Raw genomic sequence first — 11,516 nt, forward strand, 5'->3', positions numbered from 1 at the left:
GCTTCTTAAAACAATTTTATAATAAAAAAATAAATATTTTGTACAAGAAAATTGCTTTAAAATGTAGTAAAAAAAGTCGTCCGAAACTAAGCATAAATTTAGTATTAATGGAGGATAATGATGACTTCCCTTAGTTGATGTTATCAATAATATTAAATTTGTGGGATAATGTTTAAGTTATAATTGATCTAACAATATACCTAAAGCCTAGTAGGCTTTGCCTAAGGGTATATATGAGCAAAGTTGGATCAAAAAATGGATTAAGCTCTTTTTAAGAAGCTCATAAGTAAGGCTTATCAAATGATGAACTCAAAAATTCTAAGCCCTAAACCCTAAACTCTAATGATCTTAGTCCCAAGATATTCAATTTCTCAATATTTTAGTCCTGACCTTCCATTTCCATTTGACTTATGGAATGGAGAGAGTTAGGCAACCAATCGTTCTTGAATTTTCTCCCCATTTTATAAGTTAAACATGAACTAACTCGAGTTGTTAGCTTATCAATTAACATTCCATCAGATCTTTCAAGAAAATAAGTATTTAATTTGTAACCCTAAATAACATGGTCAGGAGATCGATAGTTGACTGCCACATTTTACATCTTATCAGCTTTCGAGTATCATATTTTCTTTTGTTTACCAATTATTGCGTGGAGGAAATGATGTCAGCATGCCAAAGACGAAAGAATGAAAAGAGACCCGTGTTGTCATCTTTGAAGCAACAGAATCTTGTTATCACCAAGTCATAACATCAAAGAAGGTGAAGAGCCTCTTGCAGTCGAAGCAAACTAGCTCATTTGGTTAATGTCTAGGAAGAAATTTAGATACTACCAATTTATAAGCTATAGATCAATCTCAAGTATAAAATTGAGCTCAAATATCGAGTTGAGCTTAGCTCAATCCTCTCAATATTTATAAAGCTAGTTGAAGCTCAACGTATGGGTTCAAGCTCGAGTTCGAGCAAAACATGATATACAATATTCGAATTTGAGTTAACTACAACTCAATTCCACCCATAGTCAATACCTTTAAGACCATATTCATTTACTTAAAGGAATTAAGATTTTTAAAAGAGCATGCTGAAGACAAACAGGAAAGAAAGAAATCTTTATTATTCTTGTCTAATCTATTACAGAGAACAATATATATAGAATTACATATACAGAACAAGTAAACAGATCGAGAATTCTAGAAAACAGGTAAACAGGTAACACGCGTGTACAAGCCATATACAATATACATTATTACGCCCCATCAAGCTGATGGATGGAGTTGAACAGTCAACTTGTTGCGAAGAAAATGATAGCGCGGAGTAGAGAGCGGTTTGGTGAAGATATCAGCAATTTGATCCTTTGTGGAGATAGGAAGTATTTGAGTATTTTGAGATAGAATGTGGTCTTTGATAAAGTGGTGATCGATTTCGATGTGCTTGGTTCGAGCGTGAAATACAGGGTTGTTGGCTAAGGAAATAGCTGAAGTACTGTCACAGTGTAGCGGTGTAGGAGAGGAACAAGTAATGCGGAAGTCCCTTAAGAGACGCCGGAGCCATAGGATATCTGCAAGAGCAGTAGCGAGCGATCTATACTCGGCTTCAGTTGATGATCGAGCTACTGTTTGTTGCTTCTTTACACTCCATGAGATAAGTGTGTTGCCGAGGAAGGTACAGTAGCCGCTGGTGGAACGACGAGTGTCTTTGTCACCATCCCAGTCAGCGTCAGAGTACGAGTGTAGATCCAATGGTCCCTGCAAAATTGGTAAGCCAAGTGAGAGAGTGCCTTTTATATAACGAAGAAAACGACAAAGTGAAAATGATTAGAATCCGGGTTGTGCATATGTTGGCACAATTGGTTAACCGAAAATGATATATCCGGTCGGGTGATAGTAAGATACTGCAAGGAACCGGTTAGTTGTCTGTAGAGTTTTGGATCAGTAGAGAATGCCGGGTGAGCATCAGGGACCGGGCACTTAGTGCAGCAGGGATTAGCTAACGGTTTACAGTCCTGCATATCAGCCAGTTGCAGTATTGACTTAGCATATTGAGTTTGAGAGAGCATATATGATTTTGCTGTTGTAGTGATATTGATGCCCAAAAAACTGTTAACCAAACCGAGCTCTTTCATAGCAAATTTTTGATGGAGCTGAGAAGTAACCGTAGCAATAAGAGAGGGGTTGTTTCCAGTTAAAAGGATATCATCTACATAGATGATCAAATAGACTTGACTGTGATCATTTTGAAGAATAAATAAGGAAGAGTCCGCTTTGCCTGAGGTGAAACCAAGAGAGAACAGAAAGTCCAAAAACGTCTGAAACCATTGACGAGGAGCTTGTTTGAGGCCGTAAAGGGCTTTCTTTAATTTGCAAATGTGAGCTGGATAGAGGTCGTCTTCAAACCCTTTTGGCTGTTTCATGTAGATCGTTTCAGAGATGTTGCCATGTAGGAAAGCGTTGGATACGTCTAACTGATGCACATGCCAAGTGTTAGTAATCGCAATAGTTAATAAAATGCGTATAGTTTGAAACTTAGCCACAGGACTAAATGTTTCAAGATAATTCAAACCGTATTTTTGGTGATTTCCCTGCGCAATAAGACGCGCTTTGAAACGAGCAATGGTTCCATCAGTGTTATGTTTGATGTGATACGTCCAGCGACAACCGAGAACCGGATTCTTGGGAGGTAGAGGAACAAGATCCCATGTTCCTTGCTTTTGCAAGGCATGGAATTCGTCAGCCATGGCGCGTCTCCACTGCACATGTTTGCTGGCTTCGGCATAAGTAGTCGGTTCATAACAGTGAGTAAGCTGAGACGAATCCTGATATAGCCACTTCAGGACAATGATCTTAATGTTGGATATCACGAACTTAAGTGCAGCTGGTATAGCCACGCTTTCGTCGGACGAAGAGATGAAGTCGTCTTCCGCTTGCGAGACAGTAGATGCCTCCATGATCGGAGCGGGAGGGAAGGGACAGAAAGAAAGAAGCAGAATATCGGAAGCTTAGAGCCGTAGCTCTGATACCATGAAGACAAACAGGAAAGAAAGAAATCTTTATTAGTCTTGTCTAATCTATTACAGAGAACAATATATATAGAATTACATATACAGAACAAGTAAACAGATCGAGAATTCTAGAAAATAGGTAAACATGTAACACACTTGTACAAGCCATATACAATATACATTATTACATGCTTACAAATTAAATAAATAGCCTAACCTTACATGAACGAACTCTTTTTTTTTTTTTCTTCTAATAAAAAAGAAAAAATATATAGTATTCACCCAATGAGTTTAGCGCTGGCCCTCCACGTAAGAGAAACAATGCTTAGTCACTTTGAGGGACGACTTTCCAGCTAGCAAACTATCAAAAAAATGCTTTACCTAACTACCTGCATGTATTTTCCACCCTCCCTAAACTTAGCCAGACATGCAGACATCATTAATGCTTAGATTAAAGTTAAATATCTACCTAATCTTAAATTAGGTATAATGGCACCCCAAAAGTTAGCACTTCAAATGAGCATTGCTTGCTTACAATGGCATAATAAAATGAGTGATGATAAAAAGGAAAATAAAAAATAAAAAAATTTGAAAAAGAAAATAATAAAACATAGACTTATAATATTTTATTTAATTTTTATTATAAAAATCTAAAGATCAAAGGTGCGGAGTAGGGATTTAACCAAGTCAAGCTGACTCACGAGCTGGCTCGGGCTCGACGAGCCGAGCTTTTCAAGTTTGCGAGTCGAGCTTAAACAGGAATTTGAGCTCGACGGCTTATTGAGCTCGACAGAGCTCTGCTCGACTCGTCAGCTCGTCGAGCAACTTGCAGAGGTGACCAGTGAACGGAGATCTGCAAGGTTAGAAAAGAGGAAAACAGAGAGTGGAAAGTTTCATAAAAGCCATTTCATCTCATTAGAGAAGCATAATATTTGCAGTGTACAGTAGACGCTTATATAGAGCTCTTTGGGGAGACAAGCTGTTGGAAAAGTCAGAAGCCGTTGGCGCCAGACTGCAGGGTCAGTGAGACGAGGTTCACTACTTATGGGATGACAGAGCATGATGATGATGTTAACCGCAGGTGAGTGGAGGTGTGTTAACAGCCCCCCTCAAATGAACGCTCTGGGAGACAGAGTGTTAATTTGTCACGTAGAAGAGAAAATCTGATTGCATTCAATGGCTTGGTGAGGATGTCCGCCGGCTGATCCAGTGAGCTAATGTGAGACACCTCGATCATTTTGTTTTTGATGTGGTCGCTGATGAAATGGTGATCAATCTCTATGTGTTTGGTTCTCGCATGAAACACTGGATTGTTTGCGAGAGCAAGTGTAGAGATGTTGTCGCAGAAGATTGGTGTGGGCATTTGTTGCGGGACTTGAAAGTCTGCCATTAGACGACGTAACCAAAGAACGTCTGAAGTAGCCGCGGCTAATGCCCTCTATTCAGCCTCTGTTGAGGACCTTGCTACTGTTGATTGTTTCTTCACGCTCCAAGATAAAAGATTGTCGCCAAGGAAGGTGCAGAATGCTGAAATCGATTTTCCGTCCTCTGTGTTAGCGGCCCAGTCCGCATCACTGTAGGTAGAGAGATGTAGGGAACCAGATTTGAGCGGAAGGACATAGTGCATTGTCCCCTTGATATATCTGAGTAGGCGCTTTAGGAGAAGATTATCAGAAACAGTCGGACTGTGCATTTTTTGACAGATAATGTTGGTTGTGAAGGCAATGTCTGGTCGTGTTACCGTTAGATACTGCAAGGATTCTGCAAGTTGGCGGTAGAGAGTGGGGTTGTTGTATGGAGTGTGATCGGCAATGTCATTTGAGGACTTTAGTGAGATATGAGTGACAACTGGTTTGTAGGAGTCGAAGCCACATGAGAGCAAGATGTCACGAGCATAGTGTGATTGGCTTAGGAAGAGACCAGTGGGCGTTTGAGTGATTTGAATACCCAGAAATAGTTTTGCCGTCCCGAGCTGTTTTAGATCAAAGTTTGTCTGTAGTTGGTGCAGCAGTAGTTGAATTGTTTGCTGATGATTTCCGGTCAATAGCAGGTCATCAACATAGATGCGCAGGAACAGTTGGATTTGCGGGGTGATCTAGATCAGCAAGGAGGGGTCAGCTTTACTGAACTTAAAGCCAAAGTTTAAGAGAAACTGTGTGAGCATGTTAAACCACTGTCTGGGAGCCTGCTTTAGGCCATAGATGGCTTTGTGTAGTTTGCACACATGATCGGGATGATCTGGATCAACAAAACCCTGTGGTTGCTGCATATAGACTTCGTCTTGAAGCTCACCGTGTAAGAAGGCATTAGCTACTTCAAATTGAAGTAGAGGCCAGTTCCTTTGAGTGGAGATGACAAGCAGGACCCGAATAGTAGGCATTTTAGCCACCGGGCTGAATGTTTCCGTATAATTGATGCCACGTTGTTGAGTGTAGCCCTGCGCGACTAGACGAGCTTTGTGGCGGTGAATGGTTCCATCTGCATTGAGTTTGGTCTTGTAGGTCCACCGGCAGCCTAGTATAGGAGCGTGGGAAGGAGGGGAAATGAGAGACCATGTCCCTTGGTTTTGAAGTGCTAGGAACTCGGCTGACATCGCTTGTCTCCACACTGTCTGTTTGATAGCTTGAGAGTAGCTAGAGGGCGTTGGGCTCGAGTCAGTAACAGCAAGTAAATCAAAGATCTTCTTTGGTTTTAGGTGGCGGGTTTGGAGTCTCGTTTGCATTGGATGGTGAGATTGTAGAGGATCTGTGACTGGTTGGGGAGGAGGAGAGTTGGAGTTGTGGGAGTTAGAGGGAGAATTGTCAGCAGATGGAGGTGATTGTGATAAGGTGAATTGAGGAGATGTGTGGGTGGTTTGTGACGGTGTGGAGGAGTAAGTAGAGGTTGGAATTAAGAGGAGAGGAGGAGTGGCCGTAATAGAGGAAGTGTTGGAAAGAGGTGGGGGTGTTGTGTAGGGAAAATTTAATTCTTGAAAGTGTACATGACGAGAAATGTGTAGTTTTTGGTTTTGCGGATTGTAACATTTGTATCCCTTGTGTGAGGTGGAGTATCCTAGGAAGATGCAAGGAGTGGAACGAGGAGCTAATTTGTGAGGTGTTTGAGGTTGAAGCCACGGAAAAAACAAGCAGCCGAAGGTTCTTAGATGTTCATAATTAGGAAGATGGCCGTGAAGACGGTGATATGGAATCTGATGATTGAGGGACGATGTGGGTAATCTGTTAATGAGATAGTTGGCGACATGAAGTAGAGTGCGGGTTGTCTCGACCAGATGCCTGTGTTTTCGTTCCGAGACTCCGTTTTGTTCCGGAGTGTAAGGACAGCTGAATTCATGTTTAATTCCGTGAGAGAGCAGAAAATTTTTGAAATCCTGGCTTGTGTATTCACCTCCCCCATCCGAGCGAAGTGTAGCTATGGGGGAGTGAAAATGTGTTTGAATCATGTTGTAAAAGTGTTTAAATTTTAAGAAACTTTCACTTTTAGCATTCATGATATATAGCCAGCAAAATCTAGAACAATCGTCTATAAAGATAATGTAATATCGGTGGCCATTTAGAGAAGGGATCGGGGAGGGACCCCAAACATCGGTGTGAATTAAACTAAATAGTTTATATACACTACAGAAAAAATGGCAAATACCGGCGGTTTATAGACCGTCGGTATTACCGACGGCTCCGCCGGCGGTTAAGCCGTCGGACTATAACGACGGCCAAATCGGCGGCTTAGCTACGATACACCGCCGGTGTTACCGACGGTCTATAAACCGCCGGATATCAACATGAACCGGCGGTTTTCCGGCGGTCTACACCGCCGGTGATAAGTGATTTTGTTTCGGCGGTCTAGACCGCCGCCGTCCCCAGTCCGACCGCCGCCGACGAGTTTACTCCGACGCCCGACCGCCGACCGATTCCGACCCCAAACAAACCGATTTCTCTTTTAAGGTTATTTTTTATGGTTTTTCTTTGATTATTTGTTGATATTATCTTGTTAGTTAATGTTTTATACTTTAAAAATGTGGGAGAGAGTTATGGTGCATAGGTTTAGGTGTGATACTAATGTTTCTCAAAATCAATTTGGATTAATGCTTGGTTGTGATGCAATGGAAGTCATACATTTTTTGAGAGGTTTGATGGAGAAATATAATGAGAATAAGGAGGATCTATATATGATATTTATCTATTTAGAGAAAATATATCTTAATATTCCAAGAGAAGTGCTATGGAGGGTTCTTAAGAAGAAAGGAGTTAATAATGCTTATATTAAAATCATTATTGATATGTATGTAGGAGCTATTACTTGTGTTCAAATACATGGTGGTTTGATCAAGTATTTTCCTATTTCGGTTGGATTATATCAAGGATCAGCAAGATGTTGATAAGACTAGAAAGGGAGTTGAAGGAAAACATGAATTATGGAGGTCAACTATAAAGTTTATAAGGTTTTCGCTTCAATAGATCTATAACTGAATATATGATGTGTACTTTTAGTTGTAATAGACCTTGTGAGGGGATTATGACATTGGGTGATCAAGACATTAATTAGAGCATGATTAAGTCCTTCAAAGCATAAAAATCTATTTCGATGTATAACAGATTGTTTATGCCTCCAACATGTAGGGTACGTTTACTTCAACGTGCAAATGACTATCCAAGAAGAGAGATATTGGATGTATAACAGATTGTTGCCGGGTCGAAAAGGATTGACAGTTGAATTTATAGAGGGAGTTGAAACTTTCATTCAAGTTGCATCTCAACTGCCTTCCTTTCAGTTTGATAAAATGTTTAGATGTCCGTGTTCGAAGCATAAAAATCTAGCATTCCTAAAGCCCGATGATGTGAAGCTTGATATATATCGTAGGGGATTTCTTCCAAACTATTGGATTTGGACATCACATGGCGAGTACGAGCCACATAGAGATGCTCATGCTGGTTCATCTACAGCTTATGAAACATTTGATGAAGATCAAATGAGTAGACCCTATGAAGACCTTATTTTTGATGTAGCAGGTCATAATTTAAGGTCTAATGTGGAAGAGCCACCAAATGCAGAGACACAAAAATTCTTTGAGTTATTACATTCAGCTCAAAAGTCAATTTGGGAAGGTTGCAGTACGCATTCGGAATTATCCATTGCAGTGAGGATGCTAAGTATTAAAACTGAGTATAATATTCCCCGTGAGTGTTTTAATGACGTATTGGTCTTATGAAGGAAACTAATCCGGCTGACAATATAATTCCCTCAAACTAAGCCGCCGGTTATATTATTAAACCGCCGGTAAGTACCGGCGGCTTACCGACGGCCGCCGGCGGTTATACAATGGACGCCCGACAGTTTAAACCGTCGGTAATACCGACGGCTATAACCGCCGTCCACCGCCAGTACTTTACCGGCGGTCTAACGGCGCCGTCCGGCGGTCTAATGAACGAGACGACGCCAGGTATAACTGCCGGAAAATCGCCGGTAATTTGACCGGTGGTTTTCCGGCGGTTACAATACCGGCGGCCTAACCGCCGGCCGACCGACGGTTAAAATTCCGGTGGTCACCGGCGGTATTGGCTGCCGGAAAACCGCCGCAAAAATAAACCGCCGGTAAATAGCCGTCGGAAATGGTTTCCTACGTCGTTTTTTCCGGCGGTTCACAAACCGCCGTTAGACCGCCGGTAACTTTAAAAACTGCCGGTAAATCTATACTAACCGCCGGTTTTCAGCGTTTTTCCTGTAGTGATACATGATTAGCTTCCTTCAGAAATGGAAGCTTGTGGCTTTTAGCCACTTTACAGGAAGAACAGAGAGTTTTGAGATCTATTACATATACTAGGTATAAGTTTAGATAGTGTATTCAGTGTGCGTTGATGAGGATGACCCAATCTTGAGTGCCAGAGTGAGGCAGAAGCAAGTTGTGTACTGAGAGCTTGAGTGGGATGTTGAATGCCGGAGTTCAGAGGGTAGATTCTGTTTCGATTATGTCCACGGAGAAGAATTTTGTTGTCCAGCAGATCCTTGATGATAAAACCATTAGAATCAAAGGAGATGGAGCATTGATTATCAGCGGTTAGACGAGAAATGGAGATTAAATTGTGTGTAAGTGAAGGAACGTGAAGAAGATGTTTGAGATGAAGCTTACGGTTAGTATCGGGTAGGGGTAGGATACCGGCGCCGTTGTGAAGGATTGGAAGAGACGATCCACTTGTTGTTGAGACTGAGTCGGTACCCTGATACGGAGCTGATTGGTGAAGATTGGAGATGTCTGACGTGAGATGTGTAGATGCTCTCGAGTACAAAATACAGTCATTTGTAGGAGATGATTGGTTTTGCGTGAGTAGAGCTCTGGGGTTGGATGGAGTTGGAGAGATGTAGTTTGAGTTGTATCTGTGCCAGCAGGCGACAGCTAGATGACCTGGTTTGCCGCATATCTGGCAGTAGGTCCGTTCTCCTGTCTTGGTAGTAGACGGTGGGGGACGGCTGGTCTGAGCAGAGCTGAATGTGGTTGAGCGTCCTCTGTTGCCTCTGTAGTTGGAGGTTCTTCCTCGACCTCTTGTGGCATATAAAGCCTGATGATCGGCATTCGCAGCATTGTCCTGCTGCACCTCGGATTGTAAGTTTATCTCTTCACTGCAAAGCAGAGAGTAGAGAGACTCTAGTGTTATGGGATGCGATGAGATTCATATTGCTGCCTTGAATGGATTGTATGACGACGGTAGACCTTTGAGAGTGTAGTGAATGATATCCTCCGTGTCTAAGTGACAACCAGCCGCAGCTATGTTGTCTATGAGTGATTTGATCTTGCTCAGGTATTGTGTTACAGTTAGGTCGCGCATTTGAGTGTTATGAAGCTCGTTCTTTAACTGTATCACTCTTGATCTTTTTGTAGGTTGCAGACGCAGCTCTAACGCATTCCAGATGTCCTGCGATGTCTTGAGATGCAAAATGTGAGGAAGCACGGACGGTGAAATGGTTGAATACAGGGCCGAAATGAGATTCTGGTCTACGAGTTTCCACAGTTTGTGGTCGGCAGCTGTTTCTGAGCCTTCAGGTGGACACGGAAGAGTTCCGATGATGTAGCCGTCGAATCCATTGGCAATGAAGGCTTGAAAGATTTGAATACGCCATGGCGTAATTGTCTATAGTGAGGTGAGTATGCACTATGAATTTGAGATTAGACATCAAAAATTTGAGCGAAGGGGGTATTGATACTGCCGTCATGGAGGTGAGCAGCGTCGAGGAAGAAGACGTCTGAGAGGGGGAAGATTGGTCTGCCATCCTTCAGCGATGAAAGTTCTGCAGGAGGTTCACGCTCTGATACCATGAACGGAGACCTGCAAGGTTAGAAAAGAGGAAAACATAGAGTGGAAAGTTTCATAGAAGCCATTTCATCTCATTAGAGAAGCATAATATTTGCAGTGTACAGTAGACGCTTATATAGAGCTCTTTGGGGAGACAAGCTGTTGGAAAAGTCAGAAGCCGTTGGCGCCAGACTGCAGGGTCAGTGAGACGAGGTTCACTTCTTCTGGGATGACAGAGCATGATGATGATGTTAACCGCAAGTGAGTGGAGGTGTGTTAACAACCAGGTGGGTAAAGGAAATCTCAGTTGGTGTGGGCGGGACGACGAATTGAAGGTCGGGCAGGAAAATGAAAATGACGGAGCATGTAGATCTTCGTAGTGAAGCTCGGGATGACAACGGAGGACGAATCTCGACGGCAAACTTGAAGACAAGCAGGACGAAGGATCTCAACGGCAAAGGCCGGGATGACGACGGACCTCGGGATGACAGTGGACGCGACGACGAGCTCATGATGATAGATCTCGACGATGGAGGTCAGGACGACAATGGAGCTCGAGACGACAACGAATACAACGACGAGCCTTCTCAGAACAGAGCTCAACATTAGAGCTCGGGATTGAGCTCGAGGAGCCGCTAGACATGAGACAAGTCTAGCTCGAGCTCAGATTTTGAGCTCGACTCGAGCTCTCGAACACCCTCTGGCTAGAACTCGACTCGACTTATTTGCACCCTTACTGCGAAGCAAATAAACCCGAGACCGGACCGGAGCAAGTCATGACATAAGCAACCTATTGTATTGTGTGTTTCCATTGTTTCTCTTGGGCACAGTGGAATGCAAAGATCATGAATGCGAGATTCTGGATTCGATCAAACTGTATCAATCGTGAGTGCATCCAAGAAAAATCAGCTCAACTGATTGTGATTATTTTGAAATGAATACAATATAAAATTTGATTGATCAAATTATGAAAATATATATAAAAAAAATACTTGCGTGTGCTTTTTTTGTACTGTTATGAACGCATTAGAATGGCAAATGGGTCAAACTAAGCTGGGCTCCACTTAATGTTATTTTATTTACAGATTAGGACTATAGGAATATAATAGCGTCGATCATCCACTTGCAAATATTTTGAACGGCAACTTGCAGCATTGTGTGCTGCAATTTGGCTGCTCTTTTTCGACCGTCCTGCGGTTTCTTTCCTGCTCAGCATTAAGTGTTTTATGGGATCAGGTTAC

The 11,516-nt window shown here is 42.4% G+C and overlaps 1 protein-coding gene across 1 annotated transcript in view; it reads right to left on the reverse strand.

The window, feature by feature from the left end:
• Window positions 1-9,751, reverse strand: part of LOC110116086 (protein-lysine methyltransferase METTL21C) — a 43,004-nt gene extending 33,253 nt beyond the window's left edge. Inside the window, exons 1-2 of the mRNA XM_020849544.2 lie at window positions 9,741-9,751; window positions 8,049-8,053 (exon numbers count right to left, since the gene is read on the reverse strand). The gene's annotated coding sequence lies outside the window, so the exon portion shown is untranslated. The remainder of the gene's footprint in view (window positions 1-8,048; window positions 8,054-9,740) is intronic.
• Window positions 9,752-11,516: the final 1,765 nt, after the last annotated feature.

The sequence above is a fragment of the Dendrobium catenatum genome, unplaced genomic scaffold (genome assembly GCF_001605985.2).
Source record: "Dendrobium catenatum unplaced genomic scaffold, ASM160598v2 fragScaff_scaffold_53, whole genome shotgun sequence".
NCBI classification, from domain to species: Eukaryota; Viridiplantae; Streptophyta; class Magnoliopsida; order Asparagales; family Orchidaceae; genus Dendrobium; species Dendrobium catenatum.